General features: G+C 46.0%; 1 protein-coding gene across 1 annotated transcript in view; it reads left to right on the forward strand.

Annotated features, from left to right (window-relative positions):
* The first annotated feature begins 3446 nt into the window (after positions 1–3446).
* Hopx (HOP homeobox) overlaps positions 3447–27265 on the forward strand; it is a 38089-nt gene continuing 14270 nt past the window's right edge. The window contains exon 1 of the mRNA XM_045130062.1: positions 3447–3537. The gene's annotated coding sequence lies outside the window, so the exon portion shown is untranslated. The remainder of the gene's footprint in view (positions 3538–27265) is intronic.

Here is a 27265-nt window from a genome sequence, read left to right on the forward strand (position 1 = left end):
GACCAGGGTGCCCTGGAAGGATGCCCAGTTTTCCTTCTCCCCAGCAGGGCCCGTCCGGACTTTTGGGTGATGGGTGGAGGACCTCTTCCAGCGGAGCATGCAGAGGTGACGGTCTAGCAGAGTCCCAGGAGGCCGCCCCCACCCCTCCTGAGAATGTCACCAGGCTGCTCCTGGGACTTACGCAGGAGGATGAGCGCACCACGGGCTGCCCAGTGTGGAACTGCCTCCCCCACGGCCTTGGGGACCCGGTACCGCTCACGGGCCACCGCATCCACCTTTCGGGCTTCCAGGGGCTTCGGATGACACCAGATGATGCGACCCACACCCGGGATAAAGCGTGTACACAGCGCACGGAAAAGCTGACCACGTCGTTCCCATGCCCGCCACGCACCGACCTCCTCTCCAGCCCGAAGCAGCCAAGGGAGGTGTCTCCGTCCTCAGTCTGTCCCCTTTGCCCGGGTTCTCTGTCGCGCCTGGCCTCTCTTCTGCTTCCCACCCTGCTCCGGGCCCAGCTGGAGTCAGAACAGCAAGGGCCCGAAGTCATACCGTAGCAGTTACTAGCCACTGCTGGGACAAAATGCGCCACCAGAAGCCCAAGGACAGGGCTTATTTTCAGCTTGGAGGTTTTTAAATTTAAAAAATTATTTTATTTATTTGAGAGAGAGAAAGAGAGAGTGAGAGAAAGAAAGAAAACACCAGAGCCTCCAACCACTGCAAAAGAACTCCAGATGCATGTGTCACCTTGTGCATCTGGCTTATGTGGGTACTGGGGAATCGAACCTAGGTCCTGAGGCTTCACAGACAAGCACCTAAGCCGTCTCTCCAGCCAAGTTTTTTTTTTTTTTAATTAAAAAATATGCCAGGCGTGGTGGCACATGCCTTTAGTCTAGCACTAGGGAGGCAAAGGTAGGAGGATTGCTGGGAGTTCAAGGCCAACCTGAGACTTAGTGAATTCCAGGTCAGCTTGAGCTAGATAGAGCAAGACCCTACCTCAAAAAAAAAAAAAAAAGTATTACTGTTTGTGACAAAAGAATACATAGTTGGTAGACAGAAATGATGGGACTTGAACTCAAATTGACAATATTCAAAACCTCACCCTACTGTGCTGGAGAAATAGCTTAGCCGTTGAGGCACTTGTCTGCGAAGGCTAAGGACCCAGGTTTGATTCCCCAGGACCCATGTAAGCCAGATGCACAGGGTGGCACATGTGTAGTGGATGGAGGCCCTGGTGTGCCCATTCTCAATCTCTATCTGCCTCATATGCTCTCTTTCTCCTTTTCTCTCTCAAATAAATAATTTTTTTTTTTTCAAGGTAGAGTCTCACTCTAATCCAGGCTGACCTGGAATTCACTATGTAGTCTCAGGGTGGCCTCGAACTCATGGCAATCCTCCTGCCTCTGACTCCTGAGTGCTGGGATTAAAGGCACTCGCCATCACACCCAGCTGGAAGCTGGTATCTTTTTTGTTTGCTTGTTTTTGTTTTTGTTTTTAGAGGTAAGGTTTCATCCTAGTCCAGGCTAACCTGGAATTCACTATGTAGTCTCAGGCTGGCCTCGAACTCATGGTGATCCTCCTACCTCCAGACGCATGTGCCACTTTGTGCATCTGGCTTACGTGGGTACTGGGGAATTGAACCTAGGTCCTTAGGCTTTGCAGGCAAGCGCCTTAACTGCTAAGCCATCTCTCCAGTCCCTAGAAGCTTTTCCTTATGGACAGTGCCCAGGGCTGTTGCAGCTACCTTGTCACCCTGAGAGGAGACACCAATATCACACACAGGTGACAAAATGAAAGAAGAAAAGTCCATGGTTCCTGATGACGTCGCTGCGGCACTGGGCAGCTTGACTCAACGTCGCTGCAGTCTGCTTCAGTGACATCAAAACTGCTCCACGGTTTCAGCCACTTTTGGTTTCAGTTCCATGATATGCTGCATAGAAAAATAGCCCAAAGCCAATGGATTATGCAAGAACAAAGGAGGCGCGCCTGACCCGTGACAAGACTGCTGCCACCAAGCCCTGTCTACGGGGTTTTGCTCAGCCTTGGAAGAAATTTAGAAACTGGGCAAATAGCACATATTCACTGAGGACCTACTACGTGCGAGGCGCTGCACTGGGCTCAGGGGACGCAAGGGAAAACAAAGCAGATCAAACCTTTTTGATCATGGAATGGAGTTCTGGAAGAGCACAGAAAACAAGGAAGTGAAAACATTTGCACACAACTTTCTGTATATAGGTTTAAATCAGTTGTGCCTGGAAACCTAGATTCTGAAATCAGATAGGCCTGGATTCGAGTTTCACCTCTTCCACTCAACGGTGGCCTTGGCAAAGTTACGTTATCTTTCTGGCTATCAGTTTTCCCATCTGCAAGATGGTCATAGTGGTGGCATTGTTGTGAGAATCCAGCAAGCAGGAAACTCCCTGGAAAGTGCTCCGTATAGAGCCTGGCACATAGTCAGTCTTAGGAGTCTAGCTCATCAGACAGGTAGCGCGCGCGCGCGCGTGTGTGTGTATGTGGGTGTGGTGTTACATACACAGATACTCCCATAAATGATCTCAGTAAGCCCGTGTCCTTTCCATCCTCCCGTCCACTGCGCGCGCGCGCGCACACACACACACACACACACACACACACACCGCACTTCACGTAATGTGTTCAGCGCTGGAACGGACTATCCACTGCATATCTAGCTAATAAAGAGACACAGAGACCAGTGGGGTCCTGACACCCGCACGTGTACTCTTGACTGTAGAAACATTTCCACCAGCAGTCACACGCGCCTTGGACGTCCGCTCACGTTGGCCCACGAATTCCCACAGCCTTGCTCTCACACGCTGCCTTTCAATGTGAGCTCCCCTGGGGGGCGCGGGGGGGGGACTTTCAAGTCTTAGTTAGATAAGCATTTCATTAACAGAAGGGAAGGGGAAATACAGATGGGGAGGGCGGGTGGGAGAAATGCAAAGAGCGTTTGAAGGGAGACCTAAAAGTCCTCTCATACTGGCCTGACCCTTTTTGCTTTAATTGTCCCTTATTTGTATATTCTGTGTCCAAAAGAAAAACAGCTTTTCATTAACTGGGCACGGGTCCAGGATCTTAGCCTGGCATTCATCAGCGGGGCAGCCGTAAGCTTTGGTCCAAATAAGGACGGTGGGGAGAAAGGGCCCCGGGTTGTTGGGGTTGGGGGGGGGGTGTCCTGCGCCTCCTGCCCATGCCTGGGCCGCAGCATCCTCCATCCTTGCAGGAGAACTCAGGCTGGGGCTCCGGAAAAGGGCTCCTCCGGGGGCTTGAGAGCCGTGGTGACGACATCGTCCCGGGGGCTGTCAGAAGTGGCCGCCCGCACATCAAACCTGCCCGACCGGGACGCACGGCGGCCGGGCAGACTTTCAGTCGTGGCCCGCGCGGCCCACGCGGCCGGTTTCGCAGGTCCCCGCGGGCGCGCGCCCTCCCGGCGGCGGAAGGCGGCGGGCGTATTTAAGGCGCAGGCTGGCATCCGCGGGCACGGCGCCTCCGACCGACGCAGCGGCTCGTCTCTCTGCTGCCCGCGTAAGTCACCGCCAGCCCCTCCGCGAGCCCCGCGGAGCCGGGACCCAGGGCCACCCTGGCCCGGGGCGGCTCCTCGGGCGCAGGACGCGGCTGGCCGCAGGGAAAATTACGGATGCGGCGTGTCCCCCCAGAGAGGGAGTCGGGGAGGGCTGCTGGGTGTGAGAGACCAGACCTGTTGCAATCTCGTAAATAGCAATTGATAATAACGATTGCGCATGGGGATCGTGGTGAAGTTGGAGCGGGAGGGAGAGGTATATGTCAGGTTTTATTTTGGCCAACCAGTGAGATGTTTCTTGTTTTGTTTTGTTCCCCCCCACACACACCACCTCTCTCTCTCCCTATTTGCACAGTCTGTGTAACTGTCATTTATCATTCTCTCATTTAAAAGTCAATAATGGATGTCCTGCCGTAACTCAGCTTTTTAACTTAGAAAACAGATACAATATTGCTCGAAGTAGATTCGATGGGAGGGCAGTGAATGTGTGGCCTGCGTGGAGGCTGCTGGGCCAAATTTGCAGCGTTACCTATTGGCGCTCCTGGCTCTCGTTTTAAGTTTATTTATTTATTTATTTATTTATTTTTTTTTTTTTAATTTTTATTAACATTTTCCATGATTATAAAATATATCCCATGGTAATTCCCTCCCTCTTATTTATTTTTTATGACGATGAAAACACTGACTTTAAGTTGAAAAGAAATGTTCCACTTTGGTGTTTGGAGGAAATGGACTTTTGTGATTTTGGATTTTTTTTTGAGCTCAAATGGTATCCAGGTGTTTAAGGGGGCAGCTGTTGAGTGGCAGAAGAGTCCTTGGGTACCAAGGGAGAGCACTCCCGCGGAGCTTAGGTGGGAAGGACTCGAAAGAGGAATGCCAAGCGCTCCCTGAAGTGACAGCGCCCGGCAGTGTGCCTTCGCACTGGGGTTAGGGCTGCCCAGGGCGGGCGCGGAACAAAACACGGGGGGGCGAGGCGGGGAGAGAGGGCAGGATGCGGATTGCAAAGCTGTAAGTAGACAACATGCTGATAAAAATGCGTGCAGGGCGCTGGAAGAGAGAGTGACATTAACTCCATCGTCCAGCTGTTTGGGTCAAGAATTCAGTGATCGGGCTGGAGAGTTGGCTTAGTGGTTAAGCGCTTGCCTGTGAAGCCTAAGGACCCCGGTTCGAGGCTCGATTCCCCAGGACCCACGTTGGCCAGATGCACAAGGGGGCGCACGCGTCTGGAGTTTGTTTGCAGTGGCTGGAGGCCCTGGCCTTCTCTCTCTTCCTCTCTGCCTCTTTCTCTCTCTCTGTGTGTCGCTATCAAATAAATAAAAATAAAAAATAATAAAGGCGTGTGCCATCAGGCCTGGCCAATTAAAAAAAAAAGAATTCAGTGATTAAGCTGGACCAGTCTCTTTCTCTTTTGTGCCCCCCCCAATTATGTAGTGTTCACTGGCCTGATATTCAGTATGTAACCCAAGCTGATCTCAAACTCATGACAACCCCCCTGCATCAGCCTCTTAAGTGCTAAGGTCATGGGTGTGTGCCAGCACTCCTGACTGCAGTGACCACTTCTTACAGTGAAAATTGCCAACGTGTGTACTTTGCGTATGTGCGGTAAGTAGTCTATGGACATTAAGCCCCAAAGAAGCAATCCTTTAATAATATAACTGTATAATTAAGTCAGCCTATGCCGCATGCCAGTGAAGGATGAGTACTTTTGGAAAATATTAAACTTAAGAAATAAAATGCCAGGGACAAGACAGGCAGGATCACAGATTTTGTTAGGATTAGGAGGGTCCCTGGACATCATTTAACACAGGGGTTGTTTAAAAAGAAAACCAAAGCTGGACATGGTGGCGCACGCCTTTTTATTCCCAGCACTCGGGAGGCAGAGGCAGAAGGATCACCATGAGTTTGAGGACAGCCTGAGACTACATAGTGAATTCCAGGTCAGCCTGGGCTAGAGTGAGACCCTACCTCAAAAAACTAAATAAAAACAAAACAAAACAAACAAACAACAACAAAAAAAACCAACCCACTAGTGAGTAGGTCCTACCCCAGGTTTTCTGAATGGGAATCAGTGGTATCCCTGACCTTGATCTTTAAACTTCCCCACCCAGGTGACTCTAACAGGGACAAGACCAGTGAAACTCAAACCCTTCACTTGACAGGATGAGGATAGGCCCAGAGGGTGTGGTGACCAGCACCTCCCAGGGCGAAATGAGGCTGAGAGGCCTGGGAATGAAGCCACAGGAGCTCAGAGTCAGGCGAGAGAGGCCACACTGAGTCCTCAAAGCCACATGCCAGCTCCCGGGAGGAGAGAATTCTAGGAATCCCGAAGTGATCCTGGCTCCAAGCTGCAGGAATGACAATCTTAAAGGTGCGTTGTTTAAGGTGGCGCTAGCGTTGGACAAGGGAGGATGTGACTTGCTGGCATAGGACAAGAGAGGACGTGCCGACGTTTCAGAACCCGAGCTTCCTTTCCTTCCCGGAACAGTAGCTGGTCTAAGTAAAAGGTCGGTGGTTATCATGGTACTTTGAAAAAGGCTGTCTGTGAAAGCACCTGCCTTCCTGCTCTGGGGAGGGGGAGGGGACAGCCAAATTGTACCTTCACTGGACTGAATCCATCTGTGAGCATATTTTATTTATTTATTTATTTGCAAACAGAGAAATACAAGAGAGAGGGAGAAAAAAAATAAAAAAGCCGGGCACGGTGGCACACGCCTTTAACCGCAGCACTCTGGAGGCAGAGGCAAAAGGATCACCGGTAGTTCAAAGCCACCCTTAGACTATATAGTGAGTGCCAGGTTAGCCTGGGCTAGAGTGAGACCCTACCTCAAAAAACCAAAAAAAAAAAAAAGTGAGAGAGAGAGAGGGAGGGAGGGAGAGAGCGAGAGAGGGAGAGAATGTGCACACCATGGCCTCTAGCCACTGCAAATGAACTCCAGATGCATGCACCATTTTTTTTTTTTTTTTTTTGGTTTTTCGAGGTAGGGTCTCACTCTAGCCCAGGCTGACCTGGAATTCACTATGGAGTCTCAGGGTGGCCTTGAACTCACAGCGATCCTCCTACCTCTGCCTCCCGAGTGCTGGGATTAAAGGCGTGCGCCACCACGCCCGGCTGCATGCACCATTTTGTGGATCTACCACAAAGGACTGGGCATGTGGGTACTGGGGAATAGAACCTGGGTGATTGGGCTTTGCCAGCATCTCTTCAGCCCAGCATAGGATTTTTTTTTCTTTCTCTTGAGGTACAGTCTCGCTCTAGCCCAGGCTAATCTGGAATTCACTATGTAGTCTCAGGGTGGCCTCGAACTCACTACGATCCTGCTAGCTCTGCCTCCCAAGTGCTGGAATTAAAGGTGTGTGACACCACACCCCGCTCAGCATGTTTTTTTAAAGATGATTTCTTTTTTGTTCATTTTTTATTTATCTATTTGAGAGCGACAGACACACACAGAGAGAATGGGCGCGCCAGGGCCTCCGGCCACTCCAAATGAACTCCAGATGCGCCCCCTTGTGCATCTAGCTAACATGGATCCTGGGGAATCGAGCCTCAAACTGGGGTCCTTAAGCTTCACAGGCAAGTGCTTAAATGCTAAGCCATCTCTCCAGCCCTCAGCATGGTTTTTTAATTAAGATTTCACATTGGCCTTGGGTAAATATACAAGTAGGTGACATTTGTCTGTCCTTGTGACTTCTGCCCTTCCTACCTGTCTCTTACCTCCTCCTCACACCTGGGTGAGTGTGTAGTTGCTAGTGTGGGAGTGGACCTCAGGCCTCACTGGCCTTGCTCTGACCACCTAGCATTTTAGATGGTTTCCCAAGTCCCCTTTAATCTAACTGCCCTTAATCCAAATGTGCCATTTCTGAGGCCTCTTCTCCAAGTTTGACCTACCCATTTTTGGAAAGCTAATTTAAGTTGTGTTGTTATTTGACAGTAATTGTTTAATGAGTTGTGCCTCTCTTTGAGTTATTAGATATTCCTGTAAGATAACATATTTGGGAATTATCTGAAAATGTATTGTTTGTTTGAGACAGGTCTTCATTAGCTCAGGCTGGCCTTGAACTCCTGATTCTCTTGCTTCCAACTCCTGAGTGGTAGGGTTGCAGGCAAGTACCATCATGCTAACTTTGAAATGTTACCTACGTATAATTACCACTTTAAAACAAGCAACTGAGGGAGGCAGTTTTAGGTGAAAATATATAATCCTACTCATCAGAATTTCCAAAAACTTGCTGAGAGAAAAATATGCCAAGACTATGGGTTTTCAGGAGAATTCTTCAAATTATAACCCCTAGGCTATGTCTAGACCCTGCTAATTACTTTTTATAGTTCTTTGTTGAATGCTTTTGTTTTGTTTTATTTTATTTTATGGCTTAACATTTTATTTTATTTATTTGCAAGCAGAAAGAGAGAAGAGAGACAGACAGAAAGGGTGTACCAGGGCCTCCAGTCACTCCAAATGGACTCCAGACACATGTGCCACTTTGTGCAGCTCGTTTTACATGGGTACTGGGGAATTGAACCAGGGTTGTTAGGCTTTTATTTTTGTTTTTATTTACTTATTTATTAGAGACAGAAAGCTAGAGAGTGAGAATGGGTGCTCCAGGGCTCTAGCCACTGCAAACGAACTCCAGACGCATATGCTTCTGGCTTGCATGGAACCTGGAGAATTGAACCAGGCTCCTTAGGCTTCACGGGCATGCGCCTTAACCACTAAGCCATCTCTCCAGTCCAGTTGTTAGGCTTTTTAGCCACTGAGCCATCTCTCCAGCTCAATATTTTATATTTTATTATTATTTTTTAATTTTATTTTTTAATTTTTCTTTATTTATTTGAGGGAAAGAGAAAAATAGGCAGGGGGAGAGAAAGAGAGAGAGAGTGGGTGTGCCAGGGCCTCCGGCCACTGCAAATGCCATCCAATTACATGCCCCCCCCTTGTGCATCTGGCTTACATGGGTCATGGGGAATCAAACTTGGGTCCTTTGGCTTTGTAGGCAAGCACCTTAACCACTAAGCCATTTCTCCAGCCCTATTTTTATTATTTTAATAGTTATTTATTTTGACTTTTTGAGGTACGGTCTTGCTCTACTCCAGACTGACCTGGAATTCACTATGGGTCTCAAGGTGACCTCGAGCCCAGGGGGCGATCCTCCCACCTTTGCTTCTTGAGAACTGGGATTAAAGGTGTGCACCACCACACCCGGTTTATATTTTATTTTTTGAGTTAGGGTCTTGCGGCATGGCCCAGGATGGCTTCAAATTCCTGGCAATTCTCTAGCCTCAGTCTCCCAAGTGCTGGAATTGTCTGTGTGAGTCAGCCTACCCAGCTTGTTGAGTGCATTTGTATTCATTGCAGGAAGCCCATTTCATTTAGAGCCTGCGTTTTCTACAGTGGAGACAAAAATATCAAGAAATTCTGTTCACCGGGCTGTTTATCTATTTGGTGGCGTATGGTGTGCATGTGCAGGTGTGTGCACACCTAGAGGAGAAGGTCTGGGTCTTTTCTCTAATGCTCTTCTACCTTATTTCCTGGGTGTCTCATTGAGACTAGAGCTCCCAGTTTTTCAGTTAGACTGGCTGTCCAGGGATCCACTCCCCTCAGCATTAAGGTTACAGGCTTTTTAAAAAACTATTTTTTATTTTTATTTATTTATTTGAGAGAGAGAGAGAGAGATACAGAAATAGGCAGGTAGAGAGAGGGAGAGAATGGACGCACCAGGGCCTCCAGCCACTGCAAACAAACTCCAGACGCGTGTGCCCCCTGTGCATCTGGCTTACGTGGGTCCTGGGGAATCGAACCTGAGTCCTTTGGCTTTGCAGGCAAGCGCCTTAACCGCTAAGCCATCCCTCCAGACCTGTTACAGGCTTTTTTTTATGTGGACGCTGAGCATCAAACTCAGGACCTCATGCTTACACAACCATCACTCTTACCCACTGAGCCATCTTCCCAGAGGGTTTCTTCTCTGGAAGGAAAGGGCAGGTGCCAACACAGCTTGTTACCCAGTCTCAGGACCCTGTCTTGTAACCCCAGCATCTACCACCTCCCAGGTCCCTGTGGCTTTATGTCCACGAAAGCCCTTGGGCTCCATTTTTGGAAAGCCGAACTCCTTCAGCATTTGTGCTCCTGACCCTGGAAGGTCTGTAATTCATCTCTGCACGGCTGGAGGGCCAGTGATGAGCTCAACTACTGCATGGGACCAGGGACAGAGGTGACTGGGGGCTCCATCCAAGCCCCCGGAGCTGCAGCGGGCGCTCTGGGGAAGGGGACTTCAGGGCAGCCGCCCACGTGGGGTTACCAAAGCCAAAAGCGACTTCCTTGCCATTCAGAGTTTCCATTCAGAGTTTCAAATAACAGCTTTTTTAGACAAGTGATGGGTTTACACAGCCGGAGAAGTGACAGAACTTCTCCCTCTCTTTGAACAGTTCTTATTTCTAATTTTTTTTTTTTTCTAAGTAGAATGGCTTAATTGAAAGGTCAACTACGAGAGGAAAAAAGAAAAGAAAAAGGAAAGAAAAAGGTCAACTGGACTTTAGAAACATTATGTGTGTGTGTGTGTGTGTGTGTGTGTGCATATGTGTGTTTTGTGTGTGTGAGTGAACACGCGTGAACTGGTGGAGGCAGAGGCTGACCTGGGGTTTTCCTCGGCCGCTCACTCCCCTCCATAGGATCTGTCACCCAGAGCTCACAGATTCTGCGGCTCTGCCCCAGGACCCTGGTCTCCTCCTTCGCCAGCCCTCGAACTTTTTGTTTTAATTACTTTTTTATATTTTGGTTTATTTTTTCGAGGCAGGGTCTCACTCTAGCCCAGGCTGACCTGGAACTCACTCTGCAGTCCCAGGCTATCCTTGAACTCATGGGGATCTTCCTACCTCTGCCTCCAGAGCGCTGGGATTAAAGGCGTGCGCCACCATGCCCGGCTGGACTTCTGCTTTGAAAGACTGTGCTGTGTAACCTGGATTTTGAGCATCGAGGGGTTCTCCAGGCTCCCAAAATGCAGAGTGAATGGGGACAGTGGACAGTAGAAATGCGGCTTGTTCCCTGGAGGGATGTGTTAACTCACCAATCCACCCAGTAAAAAAACCAGCACCTGAGGGACCCCGGGGCAGCTCCCGGCTCTCTAAGTCACACACACCCTGCCTGCTTACTGGGGGCATGTGGGGTGGGGAACAGGCTTGATGGGGTTGCAAGATAGGAAGAGAGGAGGCCCCTGTGTCCTGGAGCCCCTCTGGGGTTGGGGGACATGCTCCTGCTGTCCTCCTGGCCTGGCTCATGGAGATGGACCCTTGTTAGTCCGATACTCTACATCTCAGACACATGTGGAGTTTGGGGTGAGTGAGGTGTAGCCCACAGGTGCAGGTTCAGCTGCTCCTTTGAGTTGCTGCGCGATTACTGAGTATCCTCAGCGACGCTGCGCAGTCTTCCACCAACACCGGCTTAGGGTCTCCTGTCAGAAGACAGCTCAGCCTGGAGGACTGAACGCAGGAGCCTAGCTCCTATCTTCACAGCTGCAGCGCAATTTTATTTTATTTATTTTGGTTTTTTGAGGTAGGGTCTCACTCTAGCTCAGGCTGACCTGGAATTCACTATGGAGTCTCAGGGTGACCTCGAACTCATGGCGATCCTCCTACCTGCCTCCCAAGTGCTGGGATTAAAGGCGTGTGCCACCATGCCCAGCTGCAATGGAATTTTTAAAAATATTTTTAAAAATTTATTTGCAAGCACACAGAGAGGAGAGAGAGAGGGGGGGGGGGGGAGAGGGCCTCCAGCTACTGCAAATGAACTCCAGATACATGTGCGACCTGGTGCATTTGGCTTCACATGGGTTACTGGGAAGTCAAACTCAGGTCATTAGGCTTTGCAACTCAGTGCCTTAACTGCTAAGCCATCTCTCCAGCCCATGTAGTGCAATTTTAAGGCAGGAGAGTTTCAAAGATTAGTTGTCCCAATGGGATTATTTAAAATTTATGTATATATATAACTTAATTATTTGAGAGAGAGTGAGAGAAAGAGGCAGATAGAAAGAGAAAGAGTGGGCACACCTGTACCACTAGCCACTGCAAACAAACCCCAGACACATGCACCACCTTGTGCATCTGGCTTTATGTGGGTCCTGGGAGACCAAACCTGGGTCCTTAGGCTTTGTAGGCAAGCGCCTTGACTGCTGAGCCATCTCTCTGGCCCACGGTAGAATTATTAATAGCATCCCTTTCACTGTCAGAAATACCTGGCCAGAATAACAAGCTATCTCGTCACTACTGAAAACTATCCATGAGGGTTGAAAAGAGTAAGTGAGTTCACTTTATATTTCACACTCAGCTCCGGGCAGCAGACCTCCCCACACACTGGTGTGGCCTCTGCACCAAGGCACTAACTCACCCTGTCACTCAGGTCCCCTGCAGGAAGATTTGCACCAATACTGCCCCGATGGAGAGCTGGCTCTTCACATCACATCGCCAGAACCCAGTTCAAAATAAACGTACTGGTTTAAGGGCTCATCTCCCACAAGGGCAAGTTACTCTGTTTGCTTTAGGTAATGACTAATTTACCGCCACATAGGGAGTGACAGAAGCTCTAACCAAAATAAGGAAGTTAATTTTTATTCATTTCCACGTTTCTTGTTGCTCCTGGTGGTTTTGATACGTGGTGATGCACGCCTTTGATCCCAGCACTCAGAAGGCAGAGGGAGGAGGAGCGCTGTGAGTTCAAGGCCACCCTGAGACTACACAGTGAATTCCAGGTCAGCCTGGGCTAGAGTGAGACCCTACCTCAGAAAACTAAGTTTAAAAAAAAAAAGTAACCAAACATGAAAAATCTGTCAGTTTGTCTCTAAGTGAAGTATGCCGAAAACAAAACTGAGACAGACACTGGTCAGTTCTAAGTTTAGAGAATATTAAACAGAAAGCTAATGATAGTCATTCTAGTCATTGGATCTAGAAAGATCTAGGTAGAAATTTCCTGGAATTCTTAAGGCCTTGACAAATGTGCTTACACTGTGTCCTCTTTGTTGATGCATTTCCATGTCCTTCCTGTGCGGTTTCTCCCTAAGGACATTTACATAAGCAATATTCCTCAGTACTTATGTCCCCTTAGCCCTGTCCAAAGCTCTAGTCGACCAGTGCCCAGGAAGTGGAATACGGTTTTTTTGTTTAATATTTTTTTTTAAATTTTTATTAGCATTTTCCATGATTATAAAAAAATTCCGTGTTAATTCCCTCCCTCCCCCCCACTTTCTCCTTTGGAATTCCATTCTCCATCATATTACCTCCCCATAACAATCATTGTACTTACATATATACAATATCAACCTATTAAGTATCCTCCTCCCTTCCTTTCCCTTCCCTTTAATATTTTTATTTATTTATTTAACAGAGAGAGAGAGAGAGAGAGAGAGAGAGAGAATGAGAACGGGCGCGCCAGAGCCTCTAGCCACTACAAATGAACTCCAAACACTTGGTGGCCTCTTGTGCATCTGGCTTACATGAGTTCTGGGGAATTAAACCTGGGTCCTTTGGCTTTGCAGGCAAATGCCTTAACCGCTAAGCCATCCCTGCAGCCCGGAATCTGTTTTTTTTTTTTTTTTTTTTTTTTTTTTATTAGCATTTTCCATGATTATAAAAAAATATCCCATGGTAATTCCCTCCCTCCTCCCCCACACTTTTCCCTTTGAAATCCCATTCTCCATCATATTACCTCCCCATCTCAATCATTGTACTTACATATATACAATATCAACCTATTATTACCCTCCTCCCTTCCTTTCTCTTCCTTTTATATGTCCTTTTTACCTTACTGGCTTCTGCTACTAAGTATTTTCTTTCTTTTTTTTTTTTGTCGTTTAATCTTTTATTGCAACACAGCTTGGCTTCAATATAAATTGGACAATGGGTCCATATAACCTGAAAATGATACTCCTTTTTTTTAATTTTTATTAACATTTTCCATGATTATAAAATATATCCCATGGTAATTCCCTCCCTCCCCACCCCCACACTTTCCCATTTGAAATTCCATTCTCCATCATATTACCTCCCCATCTCAATCATTGTACTTACATATATACAATACCAACCTATTAAGTACCCTCCTCCCTTCATTTCTCTTCCCTTTATGTCTCCTTTTTAACTTACTGGCCTCTGCTACTAAGTATTTTCATTCTCACGCAGAAGCCCAATCATCTGTAGCTAGGATCCACATATGAGGGAGAACATGTGGCGCTTGGCTTTCTGGGCCTGGGTTACCTCACTTAGTATAATCCTTTCCAGGTCCATCCATTTTTCTGCAAATTTCATAACTTCATTTTTCTTTACCACTGAGTAGAACTCCATTGTATAAATGTGCCACATCTTCATTAATGGAATCTGTTTTATAACAACTTCAACTGACTAAGCAAAGCCAGGCGTCTCCATCACTTTATGAAGTACTCCTCACGCTGCTCGTCCTTTGGAGGTAGCTGAACTGGGGTTCCTGAAGCAGAGGTGGAGGGGGCAGGAGGCCCTCACCAGACCTGGCTCAGGGTGTGCACCTGAAAAGGGAGGCAAGTTCTTGGGATTGGCTCAGAAGAGCTCTTAGATGACTCGACAGTCACAAAGTCAGATCTGTAAGAAGCAGCAAAGAGACCTGCGCTATTTAACTTGCCAAGAGAAGCCCCAAAAGCCAGTTAGTGATGATACGTAGAGGCCAACACCAGTCACTCACCTTGCCCTTGAAGGGAAAAACAAAACACACACATCCCGAGATAGGCATGGTCAGTTCCCAATACCAAGGTAAAGCCAGATGCACAAATGGTGTATGCATCTAGAGTTTGTTTGCAGTGGCTGGAGGCCCTGGTGCACCCACTCTCTCTGTCTGTCTCTTTTCTATCTCGCTCTCTGCTTGCAAATAAATAAATAAAAATAGTAAAAGGGAGAGAAGCTGGGCTTGATAGGATCTCCAAACGAATGCCAGACACTATGCGCCACTTTATGCTTCTGGTATCTGGCCTTATGTGGGTACTGGGAAATTGAACCCAGGCCCTACAGGCTTTGCAAACAAATGCCTTTAACTGCTGAGCCATCTCTCCGGCCTTCAAAACTGTATTTTTGAAATCTGTGTGTTTTGGGCACACCAGTAGTGCCATCCATTAGCATGTAATACTGACATGAAATCTTAGATTTTAATCTGTCTCTTACTAATGATTATCTTTCTTTTCTCCCTCTCTGTCTTTCTCTCTCTCCCTCTGCCTTCCTTCCTTTTCTTTTTTTTAAAATATTTTTACGTATTTATTTGAGCAGAGAGAAAGAGAGAATGGGCACACCAAGGCCACCAGCTACTGCAAACAAACTCCAGACACATGCACCCCCTTGTGCATCTGGCTAATGTGGGTCCTGGGGAATCTAACTGGAGTCCTTAGGCTTTGCAGGCAAATGCCTTAGCTAAGCCATTTCCCCAGCCCTCCTTTTCTTTTCTTTTCTTTTTTTTAAGTTTTTTTTTTTTTGTTTATTTTTATTTATTTGAGAGGGACAGACAGAGAAAGAGGGAGAGAGAGAGAGAGAGGGTAGGGGGAGAGGGAGAGAGGATGGGCGCGCCAGGGCTTCCAGCCACTGCAAACAAACTCCAGATGCGTGTGCCCCCTTGTGCATCTGGCTAACGTGGGTCCTGGGGAACCGAGCCTCGAACCAGGGTCCTTAGGTTTCACAGGCAAGCACTTAACTACTTAGCCATCTCTCCAGCCCATCTTTTTCTTTTTCTTTTTCTTTTTCTTTTTCTTTTTCTTTTTCTTTTTCTTTTTCTTTTTCTTTTTCTTTTTCTTTTCTTTTTTTAATTATTTATTTATTTATTTGAGAGCAACAGACACAGAGAGAAAGACAGATAGAGGGAGAGAGAGAATGGGCGTGCCAGGGCCTCCAGCCTCTGCAAACGAACTCCAGACGCGTGCACCCCCTTGTGCATCCGGCTAACGTGGGACCTGGGGAACCGAGCCTCAAACCGGGGTCCTTAGGCTTCACAGGCAAGCGCTTAACTGCTAAGCCATATCTCCAGCCCTTTTTCTTTTTTTTACATAACTTTTTTTGTTTGTTTGTTTGTTTTTCGAGGTAGGGTCTCACTGTAGCCCAGGCTGACCTGGAATTCACTATGGAGTCTCAGGGTGGCCTCGAACTCACAGCAATCCGCCTACCTCTGCCTCACGAGTGCTGGGATTAAAGGCGTGCGCCACCACGCCCGGCTTCAATGTCACTTTTTAAAACTTGGCTTGATCAGTTTTGAAGCATTACTTATTTCCATATTGGTCATTGATTACCTGGGCAAAACAAATGAAATGTTCTAAGAAATTAAATTACTTTTGAGGCTGAGTGAAAATTTTTAACTCACATGCCATTGAATGATTGCAAAACTCAATGTCATTCAGTTACCCAACTTTATCTTGCGTCACTGGGGAAGCCGGATTAGCACCTTGTGTTTCCGTGGTGTGTATAGTTTATAATAAAATTCATAGACATAATCCATCTCATTGAATTCTACACTAGTGCTATAAGATAAGGGGGTGGAATGACATAGAAAAAAAAAAAGAAATGGAGACCTATGGCTGCAGAGATGGCTCAGCGACTAAAGGTGCTTGCTTGCAAGCCTGACAGCCTGGGTTCAATTTTCCAGGACCCACATAAGCCAGATGCACAAAGTAGTGCTTGTATCTGGAGTTCATTTGTAGTCCCGTTCTCTTTCCCTCTCTAACCCCTCTACTTGCAAGTAAATAAAAATTTTTTTAAAAGAAAGAAAGAAATTGAGAGCTGGAAGTGATGACTTAGTGGTTACAGTGCTGGCCTGAGAAGCCCAAGGACCCCCCCAATCAATTTCCCAGGACCCACATAAGTCAGATACACAAGGTGGTGTATATGTCTAGAGTTCTTTTGTAGTGGCTGGAGGCTCTGGCACACCCGTTCTTTATCTCTCTCTCTCTCTACCTCTTTCTCTCATACTCTCAAATAAATAAATAAAATATATATATAAAAAAAGAAATGGAGGTCCAAACCAGTTTTGAGTTGCCCAAAGTCACATAGATAGTGAGCCACAGAGCTGAGTTCAAGTTGTCTGGAGCACCATCCACCTTTTTTTGTTTTGTTTTTTCGAGGTAGGGTCTCACTCTATCTCAAGCTGACCTGGAATTCACTATGTAGTCTCAGGGTGGCCTCGAACTCACAGTAATCCTCTTACCTCTGCCTCCTGAGTGCTGGGATTAAAGGCATGCACCACCACACCTGGACATCCACCTTTTTTTTTGTAACATGTCTAAGGCATAGGAAAATGGTCTTCCACTGTAGATTCAGTGCGTTGCCTCAAACAGAACTTTCTAGTATATATTTCCTTTTCTTTTTTTTTTTTTTTTTTTTTTGTGTGTGTGTGTGTGTGATATGAACCAGCAGGCTAAAGCTTTGCACCTGCTGTTTGTCTGGCTAGTCAAACACCTGTTCATCAAAGCAGCTCAACTGGGAGAAAAATAAGGCCCATATTGCTGAGTATCCTGGCAACGAGCAGTGTGGCTGGTTGGACTTCGGTATAATTTGGACCTGTACAAGGCACCAGCAGCGTGTTGTTTTATCCACTACCTAATTATCATCATAAAATAAAAATGGTAGTTGGGTCATAAAAAAATAATTGATTTCAGAGTCTTCCTGGGCTTTTCAGAATTCACAGATCATCTGAGGAGGTTATGCCTGCTTGCACAGGCTAAGAAATAACAGGCGGCAGTAGTCCCAACTCCTGAGGACCCCACGGGCCATACCACAGGCCTCTCACTACTGTTTCTTACCATATAATTTGGTCTTGCATAAAAATACTCTAGAACCAAGAATAGCATATCAAAATAAATAAAAATAAAAATAAAAATAAATCATGGTGTCACATTCCCCAGAACTACAAAATCATGGCCATTTATAGTGTCAAGCACTGAGAATGAGAACATTTTCAGAAAGAAACATTAATTTAAAAAGAATTTATTAGCCAGGCGTGGTGGTGCACGCCTGTAATCCCAGCACTCGGGAGGCAGAGGTAGGCAGATCACCAGGAGTTCAAGGCCACTCTGAGACTACATAGTGAATTTCAGGTCAGCCTGGACTAGAGTGAGACCCTACCTCAAAAAACCAAATAAAGAATTTATTTATTTATTTGACAGAGAGAAAAGATGGGCTCACCCAAGCCTTCTGCTTCTGCAAACAAACTCCAGATGCATGCACCACCTTGTGCATTTGGTTTATGTGGGTAGGGGATTCACACTGGGGTACTTTGGCTTTTCAGGCAAGTGCTTTAGTCTCTAAGCCATCTCTCCAACCCCAGCCCATAATTTTTTTAACAGTTGGAAGTGACTAGAAGGATAGCTAAAAGAGCAATGAGACTGGGTCAAGTACCTCTTTTAATTACCTTATTAAGATAATTATGATTTGGGGCTGATGAAATGGCTTAGCGGTTAAGGCGTCTGCCTGTGAAGCCTAAGGACCCCAGTTCGATTCCCCAGAACTCACGTAAGCCAGATGCACAAGGGGGGGCATGCATCTGGAGTTCGTTTACAGTGGCTAAAGGCTCTGGCGCACCCATTTTCTCTTTCTCTATCTGCCTCTCTCTCTCTCAAATAAATAAATAAATTTTAAAAAGATAATTATGATTAATTATCTTTGTATAGTATATCTTTATTAGGTTTTTTAAAATTATGAAATATTTATTTTTAATTGCATGGAGTTTTTGAAAGCTTTTTTCTTGACAACTTCTACAATTATAGACAATTAGCCATGATAATTCCCTTCCCTTCTCCACTTTCCCCTTCACAAATCCACCCTCCATCATATATCTTTATTAGATTTAAAAAAAAAAAAACATTATACTGGGGCTGGAGAGATGGCTTAGCAATTAAGCGCTTGCCTGTGAAGCCTAAGGACCCCGGTTCGAGGTTCAAGTCCCCAGGACCCACGTTAGCCAGATGCACAAGGGGGCGCACGCACCTGGAGTTTGTATGAAGTGGCTGGAAGTACTGGCGTACCCATTCTCTCTCTCTCTCTCTCTCTCTCTTTCTCGGTCACTCTCAAATAAATAAATAAAAATGAACAAAAATAAATTAAAAAAATATATTATACTGGTTTCTTTTTTTTGATAGTTCCAGATATGTATATACAGTATAACCTTTCTCATCCCCTGCCGCTCTGCTAACCCTTCTTCCCAAGTAATCCTGTTCCCTGTTTTCATGTCGTGTGTGTGTGTGTGTGTGTGTGTGTGTGTGTGTGTGTGTGCGCGCGCGCGCGCTTCACTGTGTTTAATTAGGGTCATTTGTATGAGCCTGGGTGGGGAATGGGGTCAACCAGTAGCCACACCAGTGAAGGAAATGACTCTGCTTCCCCAAGCAACCATTAACTGCCAATTATTTTCCAAGGAAGAGTGGGGCCTCCTGGGCCCACCCAGGTTCAGTGTTGTGCAGGACCCTACAGCACCTGTGAGTTCATGAATATAATGGCCGTGACAGTGTCCAGAAGACAGACACAGCACTCCTCCCCATTCTGGGCTCTTACATTCTTTCTGCCCCCACTTCCACAAGGTTCCCTGAGTTTTGGAAGGGGGTAGATGTCCCGTTTAGGGCAGTAACACTTATTCTCAGAATTTTGGCCAGCTATGCATCCTGCATTAACCTCTGTCCACCAAAAAAAGAAACGTCTGCAGTCAAGCCTGAGAACACATTAATCTATGGGTAGAAACATATTTATTTATGTTTTGTTTCTGGCTTTTTAATTTTTACTGACAACTTCCATAATTATAGACAATAAACCAGGATAATTCCCTCCCCACTCACTTTCCCCATAGCAACTCCACTGTCCATCATGTCCCCTTCCCCTCTCAATCAGTCTCTCTTTTGTTTTGACATCATCATCTTTGCCTCCTATTATGAGAGTCTGGTGTAGGTAGGGCCAGGCACTGTGAGGTCATGGGTATCCAGGCCATTTTGCGTCTGGAAGAGTGCATTATAAGGGGTCCTACCCTTCCTTTGTCTAGAAACACTTAGAAGGCAGTTTGACAACCTGTCCTTTTAATGTAGCAAGTGTTGGATATTGCCCCTGGGGCCTCTGACTTCCCGGCCTTGGGATTTTGACCAGTTTTACAGTCAGTACCTGGCATAGATTCTCACCTGTGCAGCAGGCCTCAAAACTAAATAAAAAATCAGTTGTAACTGGGCGTGGTGGCGCATGCCTTTAATCCCAGCCCTTGGGAGGTAGAGGTAGGAGGATTGCTGTGAGCTCGAGGCCACCATGAGACTACGTATGAATTCCAGGTCAGCCTGAGCTAGGGTGAGACCCTACCTTGAAAAAAATTCTGTTGTTGCCCCATAACAGTCATGCCACTGCTACTGTACCAGGGGGCATATCTTGCCTGCCAAACTCATTTTTATCATCAACATTTAAATTTTTGAGCATTTTCCATCTCTTTTTTGGGGGAGGGGATGGGTTTTTTGAGGTATGGTCTCATTGTTTTCACTACATAGTCTCAGGCTGGCCTCGAACTCACAGCGATCATCCTACCTCTGTCTCCCAAGTGTTGGGATTACAGGTATACCACCAAGTCTGGCCCTAATTATTATTTTTTGTTTAGGAGTATTAATTAGCCTAATTAGATCAGTAGCTCACTATGATCCTCCTACCTCAGCTTGCCAAGTACTAGGATTATAAGCATTGCACCTGGTTCATTTGTCTAATTTTTTTTCTTTCCTTTTTTTTTTGATGTAGGGTCTTGCTCTAGCCCAGGCTGACCTGAAATTCACTCTGTAGTCTCAGGCAGGCCTTGAACTCACAGCCATCCTCTTACCTCTGCCTCCTGAGTGCGGGATCAAAGGTGTGCACCACCACACCTAGCTTATTTGTCTAATTTCTCTCTTTTTTTGTCTAATTTTTTCGATGTGTTAGGTCAGTAAACATTTTCAAAGATGAGACTGGATCATTCCATGAACTTAACACATCTCATCCTTCCTTTACTATGTGGTTCAAAAAGCCCTGAACGCATGGCCGACCCACCCAATTCTCTAGAATTCTCTAGGACAAACTGTCCCTGTTCCTCTATTTATATTTGGTCATAGGACTGAACTTTGTTTGAAATGGAATGGATATTTCACACTTTCTAAGCAGGTTAGCATGGCCACGCCAATAGTCTCATAGCAGGCAGAGACCCAAGCATTATTTATCCGACCAGACAAATTTCTACCTCAGGCATTCAGTCTTCAAGGCAATGTGAGGCTGTCATATATCCTCTAACCTTTAACCACAGAGCTGCACAGTCACATTTCCTTAAGAATAAAAGACAGCGCCCTCCCCATTACTGTGGCTGAGTTGATGCTGTTCTGTCCTGGATGAGTCCAAGAGGCTAAATCTCCCTCACCCAAATAGCAGCAGAAGCTGGGCATGGTGGCGCACGCCTTTAATCCTAGAGGTAGGAGGATTGCCGTGAGTTCGAGGCCACCCTGAGACTGCACAGTGAATTCCAGGTCAGCCTAGGCTAGAGTGAGACTCTACCTCGAAAAACAAAACAAACAAACATAGCAGAACTGGGCAAGTCCCACACAGGAAGATTGACTGTCCCCACAACTAAGTGAGGCGTTTTACAGATAATTAAGGGGCCAGGTGTATAGGGTTCCCTGAGACTCCCTGTGTACCTGCGGTACAGGCGTGCTTAGTAAAGGTATTCCTTTTAAGTGTTCTATCTTAAGCCAGGAGTGGTGGTGCACACCTTTAATCTCAGCACTCGGGAGGCAGAGGTAGGAAGATCACAGTGAGTTCAAAGTCACCCTGAGACTACATAGTGAATTCCACGTCAGCCTGGGCTAGACTGAGACCTTACCTTGAAAAGGAATAAAAAAAAAGTGTTCTATCTTAAATTACAAATTCTATGATTACCTTAATTTGACAGGCTAAATATCAATATTAGAAAGCACCTCGGTTCAGAATGTCTCACGAGCTCTGCAGTTGTCCTTTGGAGAAGGAATTTGGTATTAAGTGTTCAGCAGATCAAGGCCAGAGCCCAGACTGGGGCTCTGTGTGCTCCTTTTAGTGGTTTAGTGACCTCAGTAAACTGTTAATGAGGGAGACCGTGGTCATTTACAACTTTGAGCACTCTGATTATCAGAATTTTAGAAGAGAGATTAACTCAGAGACCCTTGCCCGACACCTTCACATTTTGGGATTCAGGCAGAACTATGCCACTTCTGTAAATGTGTACGTCACCTCCAGCTGTCCTGGGTTGTTTCATGAGCATGATCTCACTGGATCCTGACTGGAGTAAACTTTACGAAGAAGAGAACTAGGTTTCAGGGTTAGGGTATGGCTTAGTTAAGGTGCTTGCCTGCGAAGCCTAAGGACCCAGGTTCAATCCCCCAGTACGCACGTAAGCCAGATGCACAAGGTGGCGCACGTGTCTAGAGTTTGTTTGCAGTGGCTGGAGGCCCTGCCATGCCTATTCTTTCTCACCTTTTCTCTCGCTCTCTCAAATAAATAAATAAATGAACAAAAAATTAAAGAGAGAGAGAGAGAGAGAGAGAGAGGGAGAGAACTAAGTTTAAAATGAGCTACAGGGCACAGTCAAGGTCACGTGATGGCAGATGGAGGCATTCAGATGCAATTCATCTCTATTCTCTGCCCATCACTTCACACCAGTCAGTCTTTTCACCCACTAAAGAGGGCTCAAAGCATATCCACCTCCAGGCTGGGCGTGGTGGCGCACACCATTAATCCCAGCACTCAGAAGGCAGAGGTGGGAGGATTGCCGTGAGTTCCAGGCCATCCTGAGACTCCATAGCAAATTCCAGGTCACCCTGGGCTAGAGTGAGACCTTACCTCGGAGAAAAAAAAAGCGTATCCCCTCCAGGTAACATACCTCTACCTGGTTCGGGTGTAAAACATTTCCCGTTTAACTGATGCTGCATGCCCTTGTTAGCTGCTATAAACTCTGGCCTTACCACTTGGTGGCTCAAGGCATATGACACACAAAACCTTCCAGTGTCCTTCTTTTGGAAGCCTTTGGTAGAAGGATGAGGAGGAAAGAAAAATACAAAGTTACTCCTTTTCTTTCCTGTCCACAGTCAATGCCATCGCTAACCTTATCTCAGACAACTCCTGTCCCACATCAACACACAAGCTTCTCTCTCTTTCTCACTCGGTCCCTCTTTGTTCTATCCAAGATACAAGTACAACCTTAATTATTAAGATTTTATGTTAAGCCAGGCATAATGGCACATGCCTTTAATAGTTCGGGGCCATCCTGAGACTACCGAATGAATTCCAGGTCAGCCTGAGCCAGAGCGACACCTTACGTCCAAAAACCAAACAATAAGATTTTAAGCCAGGATGAAGGAAAGTCACACTTCTTGAAGTGAAAGTCAAGCGCAATCAACATGCATCAGGAAGAAGAAACACCCAGCACTGCGCCAGGGGCTATGGTAGATAGATGCCTGGCACACGTCTGTCATGCTGTGTAAACCCGAGATTGCTGCAAGTTTCCTGCAAATCCCTCCAAGAGCGGTACCAAAGTTTTATTTTCCTAAAATAGGTTTTAATTAAAATAACTTTTGTAAAAAAAAGAAAGAAAAGGCTGGGCGTGGTGGCACACACCTTTAATCCCAGCACTCAGGAGGCAGAGGTAGGAGGCTCACCCTGAGTTCGAGGCCACCCTGAGACTACATAGTGAATTCCAGGTCAGCCTGGGCTAGAGTGAGACCCTACCTCAAAAAAACAAAGCAAAAAAAAAAAAGAATTGCTTTTAGCAAATCAGCCTGTTTGTAACATGTAGAGCTCTTATAAGGCTACGATAATAAGATGGTTCTCTTTCATTTTCCCATTTACTTCTAAGAAGGTAGGGTAAATATTTTTCACAACATGAACAAAGAAGCCAAAGTCTTTATTATAATCTTTCACTATTTCCTCGTGTTTCACAAATAAGATTGCAATAGTTCAACAGGAGTTGGGCTCTCAAAGAAAACAACAGTGTGTATGTAAAGAATTGTGGGCTGGGGAGATGACTCAGTAGTTAAAAGCACTTGTTTGCAAAGCCTTCAGGGCTTTCAGGTTCAATTCCCCAGTACCTACATAAAGCCAGATGCACCAAGTGGTACATGTGTCTGGAGTTTGTAGAGGCAGGAGTCCTAGCATGCTCATTTTTTTCTGTCTAAATAAGCATTTATTGCTATTTTACTTATTTGCAAGCAGAGAGAGAGAAAGAAGTAGGACGGATGTGCCAGGGCATCCAGCCACTGCAAATGAACTCCAGATGCATGTGCCACCATGTGCATCTGGCTTACATGGGTCTTGGGGGAATCAAACCTGGGTCCTTAGTCTTCACAGGCAAGCGCCTTAACTGCTAAGCTATTTCTCCAGTCCATAAATACTCTTTTTTGAAGAAAAAATTGGGGGCTGTAAAAATGGATTAGTGGTTAAGGTGATTGCCTTCGAAGCCTAAGAACTCATGTTCGAATCTCTGGTCCCATGTAAGCCTGATGCACAGTGGGGCAACAGTGATGCTAGTGGGCAGTGCTGCTCATGCACAGAAGGGGCACCCGCGGCCAGAGTTCGTTTGCAGTGGCTGAAGGCCCTGGCGTGCCCATTCTCTCTCTTCCTGCCTCCCTCTCTCTTAAATAAATAATAATTAAAAGAATTGGGGGTCTAGAGAGATGGCTTAGCAATTAAGACATTTGCCAGCAAAGCCAAAGGGCCCAGGTTCGATTCCCCAGCACCCACATAAAGCCAGATGCACAAAGTGGCGCAGGCATCTGGAGTTCATTGGCAGTGGCTACAGGCCCTGGCTCACCCATTCTCTCTCTTTCTCTCTATCTGCCTCTCTCTCAAACAAATTAAAAAAAAATAGTTTTTTTTTTCTAAAAAAATAAAGAATTGGGGTTGGAGAGATGGCTCAGCAGTTAAGGCACTTGCTTGCAAGGCCGAACAGCCCGGGTTCAGTTCCCCAGTACCCATGGAAAGCCAGATGTATAAAGTGGCACATGCCTCCGAAGTTCCCCTCCACCAAAGTGGGGAAGAAAGTGGAGACAGGCTGCTGCATTGCAGGAGAAAAGGCAGAGTGCCGGCCAGTGCCCTGCCAAGGATGTAAACTTGTTTGCTATATATATTTTCTTTTCTTCAAATTCAATTTGGGAGTGTCTTTTTTATTTTTAAATTGTTTTTTTCCCAAAGTGTTGCATGCATCTGGAGCTCATTTGCAGTAGGTAAAGGCCCTGGGATGCCCATTCTTTCTCTCTCTCTCTCTCTGCTTGCAAATAAATTTAAAAATATATTTTTTAAAAGAATTATATGCTCAGGATTAACTAATGATTGACTCACTACTGGGAGTCATTCCCATACATTCCCTTCTAAGAGTTCTTCACAATATTTTCCTGTTTACTGAAGGGGATACAGAAAATCCAGATCACTGAGACATTCCAAGTTTCTGGAATCCCTTAGTGGAGTCGTTACATCGCTGCCACCTAACGACGGACTGTGGCAGAGGGAGACCTCCAGCCGCTCGGGTGCGAGGGACCCTTCCCCGTCCTTCTGTTGAAGGCTGCAACTTGCTGTCCTTTGCACGCATTAGTCACTACTGACGTCATCTTTTGGTTATATCTGCACCAATGAAAATTGAGAATGCAAGGAAGGGGAGCCAGCCTGGCTCGCGGTGGTGTAGATGGTATGAGTTGGTATTACTGGTGGATCCAGTACTGTTGGATCAGAGGCGTAGCTGGTCACCAAAGTTAAGAACTATGAACCAGGGCCGGGCGTGGTGGCACACGCCTTTAATCCCAGCACTCGGGAGGCAGAGGTAGGAGGATCATTGTGAGTTCAAGGCCACCCTGAGACTCCATAGTGAATTCCAGGTCAGCCTGGGCTAGAGTGAGACCCTACCTCAAAAGAACCAAAAAACAAAACAACAAAAAAGAAATATGACCCAGGGTACCACTTCACTCGTGACTCTACCCTTGTTAGTGTAAAAAGCAACCAAATTCTCCTGCTGACTTAGTTACAGAACAAAGAGGAAGTATGGTGTGCTGGTTATGACATGGATGGAGGGCTAGAGAGATGGCTCAGTGGTTAAGGCGCTTGCCTGCGAAGCTGAAGGACCCAGGTTTGATTTTCCAGGTCCCACATAAGCCAGATGCACCAGTGTCTGGAGATCATTTGCAGTGACTGGAGGCCCTGGAGCATCCATTCTCACTCTCTCTTTGTCTCTCTCCTTCCCTCCCTCCCTTTTTCTGTCTTTAATAAACAAATAAAAATAAATCTTTTAAAAATATGTGGATGGAGAAGTCAGGCTTCAAGGGTTTGAATCACTGTCACTTACCAGGTTAGTGACTTGGGGAAAGTTATGTACTTTTTTTTTAAAGTAGGGTCTCACTCTAGCTCAGGCTGACCTGGAATTCACTATGTAGTCTCAGGATGGCCTTGAACTCATGGCAATCCTCCTACCTCTGCCTCCCGAGTGCTGGAATTAAAGGCGTGCACCACCATGCCCAGCTCTACTTCTTGAAAAGGACATGTGGCTTTGCATCAATATCAGTAAAATGAAAAGTGTCCATCACAGTGTTGTGCCTGTGATGACCAAATGGTCATCCTGGTATGTAGTGATCACTTAAGGACTATGTTGTCCCCAGTGTTATAAAGCATGGCTAAAATCTCAGTATGGGATTCAGTAACAGGAATCAATTTGATGGCATTCCAAGCATTGAGAATGAAAAGACATCAAACGCTTAGAGCTTAGGCTTGCTTTGAACTCACAATTCTCCTGACTTAGCCTCTGGGATACTGGGATTACAGGCATGCTCAACTAAAAATCACATCCTACACCAAGTTCGGACAAATGCCATTGGTTAAATTCTTTTCAACAGACACCCAATGAGCAATTTTTAAATACCAGATACTCTTTTCTCTTAACTTTTTTATTAACTACTGCATAAATATAGACAATAATCCCTTCTCAACACTCTCCCCCCCCCCCACACACAATACCCTCTCTACTGAATCCCTTTTTCTTTCCAACTAGTCTCTTTTCTATTTCAATGTCATTTTCCCCCTCCTATTATGCTGGTCTTGTGTAGGTAGTGTCAGCCACTGTGAGGTCATGAATACCACGGTCACTTTGTGTCTGGAAGACAGCATTGGAAGCAGTCAGTGTTCCCCTTCCTTAGTCTCTAACATTCTTTGCACCTCTTCCACAATGGTCCCTGAGCCTTGGAGGGTGTGATAGAGATGTCTTCATTCAGTGAGGAGCACTCCCCTGTCCCTTCCCAGCCTGGGGTGAGTTCTGAGTTATCCAGTGGTCACTGCCCTGTGAAAAGAGAAGCTTCTCTAGCCACAAGCGAGAGTAACATCAGCATATGTGTTTAAACATAAATGTTTTGAGAGCAGTTTGATGGGCATAATAGAAGCATTTAGCCAAAACAAAGCAGGTCGTCACTCCCCTAGGATATGCCAGGTATTCTTAATGAATGCTAGGCAGTGAAAATATATCAGAGATGACACATCCCTCATAGAAAAATACAAAATTAATTGAGGAAGACAGGCTCATGACCAAGTTATGTCAAAGCAATTTCTCTAATTTCGTTATTTTCAAAGGAAAAGATAACCTTGAAAAATCTATTCACCAACGGATAGAACATTTGGGCCGGCTATTATTGTCTTCCTCATGCCCCTCCTCTGTCCTATTAATATATCCTTGTTAGTAGAAGAGTGAAAAAAGAAAGAGAGAGAGAGAGAGCTGGAGA

This window comes from Jaculus jaculus, chromosome 11, assembly GCF_020740685.1.
Source record: "Jaculus jaculus isolate mJacJac1 chromosome 11, mJacJac1.mat.Y.cur, whole genome shotgun sequence".
Classification (NCBI taxonomy): domain Eukaryota; kingdom Metazoa; phylum Chordata; class Mammalia; order Rodentia; family Dipodidae; genus Jaculus; species Jaculus jaculus.